Consider the following 14,100-nt stretch of genomic DNA (forward strand, 5'->3'; position numbering starts at 1 on the left):
GGCGAGTGAGCAACGGCGGGTGGGCGAGGGCAAGTGAGCGAGGGCTGGTGGGCGAGGGCTAGTGAGCGAGGGCGGGTGGACGATTGAGCGAGGGCGGGAGGGTGAGTGAGCGAGGGCGGGAGGGTGAGTGAGCGAGGGCGAGTGAGCGACAGTAGGAGAGCGGGAGGGCGAGTGAGCGAGAACGGGAGGGCGAGTGATCGATTAGTAAGAGAGTGGGAGGGCGAGTGAGCGAAAGCGGGAGGGCGAGTGAGCGAGGGCGGGTGGGTAAGTGAGAGAGAGCGAAAGGGCGAGTGAGCGAGTGCGGATAAGGGAGAGCGGGAGGGCGAGTAAGGAAGAACGGGAGGGCGAGTAAGGGAGAGCGGGAGGGCTAGTGAACGAGAGTGCAAAGTGAGAGAGAGTAGATGAAAAGGATGGAAACGGTGAGAACAGTATGTCAGAGGAATTAAAGGGTCAAACCTTTTATCCGTCAATTTTGAATTCAAGCGTGATTTTAAATTAAAGATAGGATAATAATAATAACCTTGTGTCATTTCTCTCATTTCCTGGTAACCTGTTCCTCAGTTGGTAGTCAGGTCTGAGTCATAGCAACAGGGTTTGTCGGCAACAAGAATTGTAAACAATTTCATTAGCTAGTCTGTTATGCCAGCCTTCAGTAATAGACCACACAGGGTAAGTCCCAAATGGCATATCGTGCACTACATTCGACCATAGCCTATGTGCCTTGGTCAATAGTAGTGCACTATGTAGGTAATAGAGTGCCATTTGGGATGCAAATACAACATGGAGGAGAGGTGCACTTTGTTTAATATCACCCAGCGCTGCGGTCTAATGACAGGATGTCCCAACGTGACAAGAATACAGATGACCAACAGGGAGAAATTAAGGAAGGGAGAGAGAGCAGACGGGGGAGTAAGTGGGAGTAAGTGGCTGGAGCATCGGAGTATCTACTTGGCTTATACAAGATCTACCACCTTTTCATGGTATCCAATTGTTAGTAGTTACTATCTTTTCTCATCGCTACAAATACAGGCTCGGGAGAGACAAAGGTCGAAAGCCATGCGTCCTCCGAAACACAACCCAACCAAGCCACACTGCTTCTTAACACAGTGCGCATCCAACCCGGAAGCCAGCCGCACCAATGTGTCGGAGGAAACACAGTGCACCTAGCGACCTGGTCAGCGTGCACGGCGCCCGGCCAGACACAGGAGTCGCTAGTGCGCGATGAGACAAGGATATCCCTACCGGACAAACCCTCCCTAACCCAGACGACGCTAGGCCAATTGTGTGTCGCCACATGGACCTCCAGGTCGCAGTCGGCTGTGACAGAGCCTGGGCTCGAACCCAGAGTCTCTGGTGGCACAGCTAGCACTGCGATGCAGTGCCTTAAGACTACTGCGCCAACAGGGAGGCCATACTACAGGTATTTTAACCCGGACAGTCCACTTAATAACACATGCCACAGCTGTCCATGGATACCAAAAGCATCTTTCCTCAGCAGTTCGTCTGTACACCAGCAAAGGCAGTCTGAATGCCTATCTGTGCTGCAGGCATCTCTCAGTCCCCACCTCATCCGTCAGGCTCCTTCCCCTCATCGCTCTGGCCCCTCTCATCTCATGCTTGTGACACTTTTGATATTCTGGATTTCCCCTGATTGTCTAGAAGGTACAATGTAGGTATGGTACTGCATTGTATAAAAACACCGCTTCCAGCTGCCCCCTGGCGCCGATTCTAAATATTTCTTCAGACATTCAAATCCTCCTGCTGCAGAATTATTTTCCTCCTGCAACGAAACAGGTCAAATACGGATCTGAAATCTGTATGTATTTTGATATGATTTTCTGTTATGATCATAATCACAACATAGCTATGCATACACATTTGTACGGTCATATGCTAGACCTATCCAACTGGGCCCAGTTTTTCTCAAATCCAAAAGAGCCTATATTATGAACGGCAATTAAGGCTATATAAACGCTACCTGGGGGAAACTCCTGGCTGGTGGAATCAGTGTGTGTGTGACTCATAGGGCTCATGTGACTGTTTTGTAGGCTACAATAAAGTCAGCTCATCCTCTTTGGGATGTCATATGATTTCCATCCCAACCTTATTCCCACTCTCAGCACTTAATCATGCTTTCTGATTCATTGCACCGGAATCCATAATAATAAAATAATAAAATAATATGCCATTTAGCAGACGCTTTTATCCAAAGCGACTTACAGTCATGTGTGCATACATTCTACGTATGGGTGGTCCCGGGAATCGAACCCACTACCCTGGCGTTACAAGCGCCATGCTCTACCAACTGAGCTACAGAAGGACCATGGCAGGACATTTTGCCAGTAGTTCTATTAATAACCTCTATGCGATTAAAATGTGGGTCAAAAGGGAAATACAACTATTAAGACTTTATTTTATGTTATGCCGTCATTGTAGTATAGAAATGTTTTTGATAATGTGTAATCTGTTGATGCGTTGGATAGCAAATGCAACGTTAACAGAACAGCTGTTCATATGTTCATTGTGTATTTGTTTAGACCTAAAGTGTGTTGTCAGTCGTTTGGACGCCATCTTCTCTTTGGTAAACAGAAAGAGTCATGAGTCTTGAGGCCTGAGAGATGAGGTCTGCAGTTATTGCAGTCTTTTGCCTAGGGTTTGGTGGTATCCACATTTTCATACCGTCCTTGTGCCATACCGTATAAATCGGCAGTGCACACAATGTGGTATTACCGGCGCTAATATGAGTGTCTAATCAGAACGTACATGCAAATGACCATAGTGGATGCTAGCTAACTAAATTGCAAGAACAGATAACCAAGCTCATAAAGTTATACAAGTATCTAGAAAGGCTAGTCACAGTGTGCTGCATGCACACAAACATGTATTTAACAGCAGGGATCTTGATCCAGGAGGCTGTTCTCTGCTGTGTTCAAGAGACGCTTGACCATGCAAGTTAGCCACTCAGATAGCTAGCAAACCAAACACACAACTGGAGTATTTAGCACATTTTAGACAGTTAACTTAATAGTTATAAGATATCCAACTGCCAAAAATGTTGGAGTGAAATATTTACATTTAATAAACTTCAAAGACAGCTTCAAAGGTTTGACAATCCTACTCTGGGTACGGTATACAGCCCAACACACAAGTGCTACCGGAGTGTTTGTGTCCGTGCTGCCTACGAGTGTGTCTGAGCAGTTTGTGACTGTCTGAGTAGCAAAGAAACACTTGTCTGCCCAGCTTTAACACATGCCTCAAATGCCAGAGATTCCAGGAGCTGAGCTTGAGCGAGGGCTTACAGCCGAGCAGACACAGTGAACTGGCTCAGAGCAGCACAAAGCGGCACTAGACTGACTGACCTGTGTCTCCCTGTTCGTTACAGCACAACACCACCACCAGTTTGAGGTGAACTGCGAAGGAGTACAGTAGCGCAGCAACCAGAGTGTGAACAGAGAGGGCTTAAGGCATTTTCACACAGTTCTGAGCTATAGTCCGAATCAATTGGATTATTTGTTACATTATATTTGTTCCGGTTGGTTTCACATCTCCAAATGTTAAACGAAGAAAATGCATAAACAAAACCACGTCCATGTAATTTGTTTAAAAGGGAAAAATACTCACGTTAAATCCACCTATGATTCATACAAATTTCAATTTGAGCTGCTATAACTGTGACATGAAAAGGCTAATCCCCTAATCTGCATCAGATGCACTCTTAAATGCACTACTACTCACAGAATGTTTCAGAGATATCAAGTTATGGTACTACTTGCATTTCATTAAATGATTGCAGTCAAACAACCAATAATACTGCTTGCCTCTTTGGACTGGACTGTGTTTTCACCTGCAGCGAACCGCAATAAAGGTACAAATGGAATTGGACCGAGACCACCCTTTTTGAGGGAACCACAGCGCGTTGTTTAGTACGCTCCCGAGTTCGGGTAGTGTTCACACCAACTAAGGGGGAAAACCCGCCAGAGCTCGCTAGAGCTCAACAAATACGTTTGAGTCCGGAAAGGAGGGGAGACAGCCGTTTGGATATGACCTCCTACACAGTGTAGTGAACCATGAAGGCGCATTACTAAAATACATTTATTTAACTAGGAAAGTCGGTTAAGAACAAATTCTAATTTACAATGACGGCCTACCCCGGGCCAAACCCTAGCCCGGACGACGCTGGGCCAAATGAGCACCACCCTATGGGACTTCCAATTACGGCCGGTTATGATACAGCCCAGGATCGAACCAGGGTCTGTAGTGATGCCTCTAGCACTGAGATGCAGTGCCTTAGACCGCTGCGCAGATCAGGAGCCCTAATTTGTGCTCCTCTTTCTAGGACTGCTGGGGAGCAAACGTTGTTTAATGTTTCTAGTGTTGTGACTATCGATAATGTGATGATTGCTATTTATCGAATAATAACCTACAACGGTTAATTAATCATGTAACAATTAATGCATTAGGAATTTGGGGCACCACAGGAAAAGTTATTTAACGAGTTACCATCTCCTGACTTACCAACTCTAAAAATATCTCTTACTTCGATAGCAGTCAATTATTAATTATTACCTCATCGGTCTCATTATGAACATCGCACAGTTCTTGGATATCTCCACAAACCCTACCCTAAGTGATGAATCAACGATACACAAATTGGCTTAATTATTTATTTACTAACTAACTAAATCAGCAAATAGAATACGTAACACACAGCATACAGTTTTTAATTACATACAGTTGAAGTCGGAAGTTTACATACACCTTAGCCAACTACATTTAAAAACTCAGTTTTTCACAATTCCTGACATTTAATCCTAGTAAAAATTCCCTGTTTTAGGTCACTTAGGATCACAACTTTATTTTAAGAATGTGAAATGTCAGAATAATAGTAGAGAGAATGATTTATTTCAGCTTTTATTTCTTTCATCACATTCCCAGTGGGTCAGAAGTTTACATACACTCAATTAGTATTTGGTAGCATTACCTCTAAATAGTTTAACTTGGGTCAAACTTTTGGTTTAACCTTCCACAAGCTTCCCACAATAAGTTGGGTGAATTTTGGCCCGTTCCTCCTGACAGCGCTGGTGTAACTGAGTCAGGTTTGTAGACCTCCTTGCTCGCACACTATTTTTTATTTGTGCCCACAAATTTTCGATAGGATTGAAGTCAGGGCTTTGTGATGGCCACTCAGATACCTTGACTTTGTTGTCCTTAAGCCATTTTGCCACAACTTTGGAAGTATGCCTGGGGTCATTGTCCATTTGGAAGACCCATTTGAGACCAAGCTTTAACTTCTTAAGGTATAGGGGGCAGCATTTTCACTTTTGGATAAATAGCGTGCCCAATTTCAACTTCCTGCTACTCATGCCAAGAATATAAGATATGCATATTATTAGTAGATTTGGATAGAAAACACTGAAGTTTCTAAAACTGTTTGAATCATGTCTGTGAGTATAAAAAAAAACGTATGTAGCAGGCAAAACCCCGAGCGGTCCTACCACTTCCACTGGATGTCACCAGTCTTTGGAATTTGGTTGAGGTTATTCCTTTGTGCAATGAAGTAGTACTGCCATCTAGGAAATGGGTAACACTGTTGAGAGTTGCGCAAGACTTGAAAAGTAGCGTGAGTTTCCTCTCGTCCTCTATTGAAAACAGATAGACCCGTCTTCAATTTGATCAATTATTAACGTTTAAAAATACCTAAAGTTGTATTACAAAAGTAGTTTGAAATGTTTTGGCAAAGATATTTTGTAGTGACGTTGCGCAATTTGGAAGCTGTTTTTTTCTGGATCAAACGCGCCAAATAAATGGACATTTTGGATATTTATGGACAGAATTATCGAACAAAAGGACCAATTGTGATGTTTATGGGACATATTGGAGTGCCAACAAAAGAAGCTCGTCAAAGGTAAGGCGTGTTTTATATTTTATTTCTGCGTTTTGTGTAGCGCCTGCAGGGTTGAAATATGCTACTCTTTGTTTACTGTTGTGCTATCATCAGATAATAGCTTCTTATGCTTTCTCCGAAAAGCCATTTTAAGGTCTGACATGTTGGCTGGATTCACAACGAGTGTAGCTTTAACTTAGTATCTAACATGTGTGATTTAATGAAAGTTAGATTTTATCATTTTATTTGAATTTTCCGCACTGCATTTTCCTTGGCTTTTGGCCAAGTGGGACCCCTATACCATAAGAAGAAATGTGTGAAGTGGTTGAAAAATGAGTTTTAATGACTCCAACCTAAGTGTATGTAAACTTCCCGACTTCAAATGTACATAATACAATGAAAACATATCCATAGTGGACTAACAAAAGCATGACTGTTCGGTTACACAATGGAAAGGGAGGGCTATGCAAGGAGAGGGAGAGACAAAGAGAGTCAACTTATTGTACATACATTTGGAAGCTACGCTCACGGGAATATGAATACTTTGCACATGAACGACCGCTCATTCGGAAAAGAAATGCAATGTATATATTTATGCAAAGATGTCTGTCTTCTCTATTGAACTCGATGGTTCTATGGGAAGTGGTTACATGTAATTCTCTGGTTGTCCACCATAGGTCACAATGTTCTTCTCAGTTGTAGGCTTCTTTTGTTCTGGAGTGTTCGTTAGCATATACTTCAGATGTACCACACAGAGTTCAGAGGGATCTGTTCTTCGCTCACGTCTTTGGTCAAATGCCCTAGACTACTTTACATGCACAGCTGCAGACGGTGCATGTTTTGGTCTGGTTTATAAAGTTTCCTACCATTTCAACGTGTGAACCACGGCCTCACGTTCTCTGGTCTCAATGGTTAATTATTCAGGGTACAGCTAGGAGCACTTTACATGCCGGCAGCAACCCGGCATGTTTTGGTCTAATGTAAACTTTGTTAGCAAGTCCTTTTAAGCACTCTGGCATTCCGTCACGTTGACACAAACTCTGAGGTCACTTTGGGTGTGGCTACTGACTGGGCACAAGTTTGCATGAAATACAATTTGGAAGGCTAAAATTACATTTTTATATTTTCAAAAATAGTTGAATTGTTTTTCATATTGTATTAACAAGATGTAAACCTGATATACACTGTGTACAGGCTCTTCAAGTTACAATGTTCCCGTTACGACATCTTTCTCTCACTTTTAATGACATCACAAAATAGACATTAATTTTCCATATTCCATCTCTCATCATTCCCAACATTCAGATGTTGAAATATATTTCCCCAGTGCTCATTGTTTTGGGTAAGACTCGCTCTGTAACACAGGGATTTCTTTCCCTTCTCATACTAAAAAAACCAAAGGGAGAGTTTCTGCAAGTTATTTACGACCAGTTTGTAAGTCGTAAAAACTGTCCCAACTTCCCTCGCCTTTGGGCTACCTGTCCGCCATATGCCAAGCTGATCTGGCACCTTTGATCCTCACCAAGGAGAGAGAGTTATGACACTGGCTTGTTAACTGCTGGTGGTGTATGCAATGCACCAGTCAGACAGCTTGTAGGATACCTGGTGGTGTATGCAATGCACCAGTCAGACAGCTTGTAGGATACCTGGTGGTGTATGCAATGCACCAGTCAGACAGCTTGTAGGATACCTGGTGGTGTATGCAATGCACCAGTCAGACAGCTTGTAGGATACCTGGTGGTGTATGCAATGCACCAGTCAGACAGCTTGTAGGATACCTGGTGGTGTATGCAATGCACCAGTCAGTCAGCTTGTAGGCTACCTGGTGGTGTATGCAATGCACCAGTCAGTCAGCTTGTAGGATACCTGGTGGTGTATGCAATGCACCAGTCATTCAGCTTGTAGGATACCTGGTGGTGTATCCAATGCACCAGTCAGTCAGCTTGTAGGCTACCTGGTGGTGTATCCAATGCACCAGTCAGTCAGCTTGTAGGCTAGCTGGTGGTGTATCTAACACAAGAAAGTAAACTCACACACCATAACGTGCTACCAGGTGCATGCACTTGCACATAGGTAATATTGATGCTTCCAACAATTTAATGGATCATTTTAACCAACTTTTGGGTCTCCGTCAACCTTCATCAGGGAGTATCTAATGCAGCATCCAGTCATTCAGCTTGTTACCTGGCTCTGTATCAATCCTGTTGTTCCTAGCAGTGCATCTATCCACTCCTGCCTGACATGTTTTTCTTTGAGCAGCCAAACTTGTTTGCCACAAACAATTACAACAGATTAAACCCGTTAATCAAAATGACATGGAATGCTTCTTATTCTGCAGACAGTTTTCAAAAGGTTTAGAAAGGTTCTTTGAAGAGTTAGTTTGAGTTCTACAAGAGTTCAAGAAAATGGAGAGTGATTTACATCGTGGCATGGAGCGCCAAGTCTAGGAACAAAGGGCTCCTCAACAGCTTCTACCTACTGCTGAACAATTCATAAAATCGCCACAATTTCCATCGACCCCACCACTCCCTTTTGTACATTGCTTTGTTTGTTACCTATACATAGTCACTTCACCCCCACCTACATGTACAGATTACCTCAACTAGCCTGTACCCCCACACACTGACTCGGTACCGGTGCACCCTGTATATAGCCTCATAATGTTATTCTTATTGTGTTACTTTTTATTATTACTTTTTATTGGTAAATATTTTCTTCTTCTTGAACTGCACTGTTGGTTAAGGGCTTGTAAGTAAGCATTTCACGGTAAAGTCTACACTTGTTTTATTCGGCACGTGACAAATAAAGTTTGATTTGACTTGGACAGGGCTGGCTTGGGTTTTAAACACATATCCTGTTTTAGGAGGATGAGTCGGCAACACTACGGCAGGCAGGTTAATGAACACACACACATTCCCTCTTGCCTGGCAGAGCTGTTGAAATTGTCTCACCTCTCACCAGAGCTACACATGTCAGAATCAACTCAAAGAAAGAAGAGACCAAGGAGCTACTATAGGTAAGAACCCAATAATTAGGCTAACAATCCCTTGATTCCCTCCAAATAATTTTTTTCAAAAGGAAGATACATTGCTTTTCAAGGAACAAGACACAAGGTCACATGGCGGCAGTGTTTTGGTTGTAAAAGAGTCTGTCAGCACGGCAACATCAATGCGGAGAGAGAGATGGCCCTCGCTCGGTCCCATGGGGCCATCCATAACCTTGGACAGGAACTGGCCTCACAAAGACAGGAAACAATCGTGCATAGAACACTCTATGAACTTGGACTGCTATTGTTCCAGGAGGAGATGGACTTGGTGCCAGACAGACTTGACTGGGATGTGTGGAGACCACCGCCGGCCACAGGGGAGAGAGGTGTCACACACAACAAACACACACACGTGGACACAGACATATAGACAAAAACATACACATGCACACAGAGATACATAAGTGCACTCACACACAGCCTACCACTGGGGGGGGTACACATCCACCCTTACACCACCATGCTACTCTGCTATTATCTAGAAGCTAGAAAAAACAATGGACATCTTCAGTCAAACACATGCTAGGTGGTTTAGACCGTGTGTGTGTGTGTTAGCAGTTAGGAAATTCTTAAGTGTCCCAGACCATCCCACAGGCCTCTGATTGGTGGAGGCAAGTGTATGCGACGTACATTAGGGTAAATTTGGACCATCCGTAGGCCTATATTTATGACCACCATTCACCTCACCTGACTCTTTCTGGACTCACCAGCACATGAAGACTGTAACTTAACACCCAGCCAACATTGCAACAGTTCTTAGGGTCTGTGCGAGCGGGAGAGAGAAGTCATTCTGTAAAGCACCCTGCTGTTCGAGTTAATCAAATATGGACCACATTTATAACACTGGAACTCCAACCGTAACACTTGAACACCAACCGTAACACTGGAACTCCAACCGTAACACTGGAACACCAACCGTAACACCGAACTCCAACCGTAACACCGAACTCCAACCGTAACACCGAACTCCAACCATAAGTGGCACACCTACCATAACAGTGGCACACCAACCATAACACTGGAACACCAACCATAACACTGGAACACCAACCGTAACACTGGAACACCAACCGTAACACTGGAACACAAACCGTAACACTGGAACACAAACCGTAACACTGGAACACCAACCGTAACACTGGCACACCAACCGTAACACTGGAACACCAACCATAACACTGGAACACCAACCGTAACACTGGAACTCCAACCGTAACACTGGAACACCAACCGTAACACTGGAACTCCAACCGTAACACTGGAACACCAACCGTAACACTGGAACACCAACCGTAACACTGGAACACTGGAACACCAACACTGGAACTAACACTGGCACCGTAACACTGGAACCGTAACACTGGAACACCAACACTGGAACTAACACTGGAACTCCAACACTGGAACTCCAACCGTAACACTGGAACTCCAACCGTAACACTGGCACACCAATCATAACACTGGCACACCAATCATAACACTGGCACACAGGCTGCTACTGCTACTCTCTCCGTATATGTTCTTCTCCCTCTCTTTCTTGGTCCCCTTCTCACCCACTATCTTTTCCTCCCTCCCTCACAGCTGTGTGTGTGTGTGTGTGTGTGTGTGTGTGTGTGTGTGTGTGTGTGTGTGTGTGTAATCTTCTCAGAGGGGAAGATAATGAAGATAATTTTATAATGCGTGTCAAATACCAGTCTCCTGGGAACCTCTGGCTCATTCAGCTCACACTCATTTAGCTGGAGTTTCATTGTTGGGCTGTATCCCTTTTCCCAATATAGTGCACTACTTTTGGCTCTGGTCAAAAGTAGTGCACTATATAGGGGATAGGATGCCATTTGACTAAAGTACATTAAAGGCCAGCTGCTGTACAGAAGCTGTGGTGCTCAATCCCCTATGAAAGACAGACTGTCACGCAACACCACAGCACAGCACAGCATGGCTCAGTAGTCACAACCGCAATGAGATTATTACACCAGAACAAAGACATTCTGAAAGAAACCCCATGGAACAGTCACCACATAGTTAACACTAGAAGCGCTAAGGCGGTCATTTGGACCATTTGGACTGCTCATGACTAATTGTTTTATTACTCTGCCATTTTTAATGTCATGCCCCATCAGTCCTGGACTTTTCCTAAATATACTGAACAAAATTATAAACGCAAAATGTATAGTGTTGGTCCCACTTTTCATGAGTTGAAATAAAAGATCCTCGAAATGTTCCATATAAACAAAAAGCTTATTTCGATCAAATGATGTTCACAAATTTGTTGACATCCCTGAACATTTCTCCTTCTCCTTTAATCCATCCATCTGACCGGTGTGGCATATCAAGAAGCTAATTAAACAGCATGATCATTACACAGGTGCACCTTGTGCTGGAGACAATGTTTTGTTAAACAACACCACAGATGTCTCAAGTTTTGAGGGATCTTCCAAATAGCATGCTGACGGCAGGAATGTCCAGATCTGTTCCCAGATCATTTAATTTTCATTTCTGTACCGTAAGACAATAAGAGATTTTGGCAGTATGCACAACCGGCCACACAACCGCAAACCACGTGTAACCACACCAGCCGAGGACCTCCACATCCGGTTTCTTCACCTGCGGGATCCTCTGAGACCAGCCTACCGAACAACTGATGAAACTGTGGGTTTGCACAACCAAAGAATTTCTGCACTAACTGTCAGAAACTGTCTCAGGGAAGTTCATCTGCTTGCTAGTCGTCCTCACCAGAGTCTTGCAGTTTGACGTTGTAACCAACTTCAGGGGGAAAATTGCTGACCTTCAATGGCCACTGGCACGCTGGAGAAGTGTGCTCTTCACAGATGAATCCTGGTTCCAACTGTACCGGGCAGATGGCAGATGGCGTACAGTGAGGCAAAAAAGTCTTTAGTCGGCCACCAATTGTGCAAGTTCTCCCACTTAAAAAGATGAGAGGCCTGTAATTTTCATCATAGGTACACTTCAACTATGACAGACAAAATGAGAAAAAGAATCCAGAAAATCACATTGTAGGATTTTTAATGAATTTATTTGCAAATTATGGTGAAGAAAAAAAGCAGCCAACAAGTGCTCAGCATGTGGGAACTCCTTCAAGACTGTTGGAAAAGCATTCCAGGTGAAGCTGGTTGAGAGAATGCCAAGAGTGGGCAAAGCTGTCATCAAGGCAAAGGGTGGCTACTTTGAAGAATCTCAAATCTAAAATATATTTTGATTTGTTTAACACTTAGTTACTACATGGTTCTATATTTATTATTTCATCGTTTTGATGTCTTCACTATTATTCTACAATGTGGAAAATAGTAAAAATAATGAAAAACCCTTGAATTAGTAGGTGTGTCCAAACTTTTGTCTGGTACTGTATATGTGTGCGTGTTTGTACTACAGTGTGTTACGTAATGCTGCAGTCCAGGCAGGCAGGGCAGAGAGAGGTGGTTCAGTAATACCCATAGGTTACATTCTTCTCCAAGCTCAGACTGAAAGCTGATTGAACATTGAATGTGGAATGGGTGGGCTCCTGGTTTCACAACCAACCCACTTCAGAAGGAGAACGGGCCTCAGCAGCAGGCAGGGTGTGCCCCTAATGGCATTCTATTCCCTATATAGTGCACTACTTTTGACCAGAGCCCCATAGGGGGCCCAATGAAATGTAGAGGGAATAGAGTGAGGGAATAGGGCTAGAGAAGTAGTGACATCACCTGTGTGTGTGTGTGTGTGTGTGTGTGTGTGTGTGTGTGTGTGTGTGTGTGTGTGTGTGTGTAGAGAGGAGCCCACGTCTCTCTACATGTCATGTGTGACGGGGCTGAGACAACACTCAGGTCGAGCAGAGCAATCACACAGACAGTGCGTATGTTCGGCTGCATTGCATCAAACCCAGGGCTCAGGAGCATGGTAAAAGTTGACATACAACCTGAACTCAGCCTACTTTACTCAGCCATAGTTAGTAACGGTTCACCAAACACACGGTTCGGTACGTATTGCAATTTTGGGGTCATGGTTCGGGTTCAGTACAGCAGTAAAATGAAATGCTATTCACAGTGTTCCTAGCATTGTCTGTTGTGACAGGATTGTTAGGATGGGCCTCTCAAGTTTCCAGTCTGATGCTGGCTGCATTTGTAACCATGTGAGGTGGGAATTTACCAGTTGTGAAGTCGTAAATACCAGTTGGATGCATTCATGTGATTTGTACTCGTTGAGAAACGCTGATTGGCTAATGGCAAACAAGCTGCGTCAATCATAAATTAAGTACAGCTATCATGATTGTAATAAGTTATAGTAAAAAAACAAAAACACAAATAGATTGCTTTTTATAAAAACTGTTTTGTTGTTGCATTTAATTGCTGAAAATGCTGTTTAAGAGGCCATTTCCTTAGTAGGTGACATCAAAGGTCACCATGTGGGTGAAGCGGGTGCTCCAGAGGAGTTTCTCATTAGTAATTACCAGTTGGAGAGCTGCTCCAGTAGAGGTTTCCCAGCCATATGTGGTAAATTACCACTTCTATATTAGTTAAACGCACCATGACCGTGACTCCTTCAGTGCCAGATGTGTACGTGTGACTTTCATAAAGGGGGCATGTCTGTAGCACAGTACATCCCCCACTCTGGGGTAATGTGATGGGCTGTCACTGTTAAATAAGTCACTGTTAAATAAGCTCAACACAGAGTGCATTGAAAACTTCATTGAAAACTTCGGCTTTGGCCTGCTTATATAGAGTGGGTACTACCTGTTTGCTGAAACGGTTGCAAGAGGGAAGTTCGTAATGTGGCTCAAGCACTTTCACGAGGTGCTGAAACCCTCTATTCTCAATCACTGAAAACGGGCGAATATCCTCGGCTATAAATCAAAGACTGTAAAAATATAAACCGCCTACCTATCTATCGCTCCTTTAATTTCTTTGGCCCTGTAAGAATCAGCTGCCAAGTGCTGCTTGAATGCAGAGGGGGGAGGGTGTTGTGTTGTTGTTTCTTTGCGTTTCTGTCTTGTTCCGGTATACTGGGGTGATGTCGGCTTAAATGTGTCAACATATTTGAGGTGTTGGCAGCTGCAAAGGCTATTGAGCGACATACTGTTAACATTTTATCCACTACTCTCTGTCCATCGCAGTTGTAATCTACTTCGAAGCCAAAATGTCTCCAAACTGTAGATTTAAACGACGATGGAGGATCC

The 14,100-nt window shown here is 43.7% G+C and overlaps 1 protein-coding gene across 1 annotated transcript in view; it reads right to left on the reverse strand.

The window, feature by feature from the left end:
- Positions 1–14,100, reverse strand: part of LOC118394862 (insulin receptor-like) — an 89,387-nt gene that overhangs the window by 52,147 nt on the left and 23,140 nt on the right. The gene's annotated exons all lie outside the window — the stretch shown is intronic.

The sequence above is a fragment of the Oncorhynchus keta genome, chromosome 15 (genome assembly GCF_023373465.1).
Source record: "Oncorhynchus keta strain PuntledgeMale-10-30-2019 chromosome 15, Oket_V2, whole genome shotgun sequence".
In the NCBI taxonomy this organism is placed as follows: domain Eukaryota; kingdom Metazoa; phylum Chordata; class Actinopteri; order Salmoniformes; family Salmonidae; genus Oncorhynchus; species Oncorhynchus keta.